Source organism: Camelina sativa, chromosome 10 (assembly GCF_000633955.1).
Source record: "Camelina sativa cultivar DH55 chromosome 10, Cs, whole genome shotgun sequence".
Lineage (NCBI taxonomy): Eukaryota > Viridiplantae > Streptophyta > Magnoliopsida > Brassicales > Brassicaceae > Camelina > Camelina sativa.
The window spans coordinates 9,025,199-9,025,803 of NC_025694.1; the positions used below are offsets into that span (position 1 = coordinate 9,025,199).

The 605-nt window shown below is 29.3% G+C and overlaps 1 protein-coding gene across 3 annotated transcripts in view; it reads left to right on the forward strand.

The window, feature by feature from the left end:
* The window catches only part of LOC104718065 (oxysterol-binding protein-related protein 2A-like), a 7,425-nt gene that overhangs the window by 1,128 nt on the left and 5,692 nt on the right, over positions 1–605 (forward strand). The gene's annotated exons all lie outside the window — the stretch shown is intronic.

Below are 605 nucleotides of genomic sequence, written 5' to 3' on the forward strand. Positions count from 1 at the left end.
AAAAAAATCACCTGAGATATGATTTTATTGATTTCTGTTCATCTTTTGATTTTGTTTTTTTGGGGAAATGGAAACAAATTTTGTTTTGGTATCACATATCAGTTAGAGGAAAGAACCAGTGGTTTATAAAATTGTTCATTGTGTTCTTGTGAAAAAAGATAAACCCTAAAATGTGTTAGTACTCTCTTGTCCTATGACCTTTCATCATCATCAGATTCATCACCACTTTGACTCTTGATTGACCCAATTTTTTTTTTTTTTTGGGTTTTTGGTTCATGTGTATTATTAATATTAATCTTGATTGTATTTTCCAGCTTTGAACTTGCTGTTAATCTCTTAGTGGGTCACATCAACAGGTTGATTGTATTTTTAAAAACTTTTTTGGTGGTTGCTACAATCTGGTTTAGGGTTTTGTTCAGTGGTCACATTGTTGTTTTTTTTTTTCAAGTTGGTTTCTTTGTGTTTGTATGTGTAATAATAATAAGGTCCTCTCCTCCATCTTCAATGTTTTTGTATATTTTTTATTATTTGGTTTCAAGATTTAACTCGTTTGCCATCCGTCAAAAGATGTGGATTCTGTTTTTTTTTTTTTTTTTTTTTTTTTT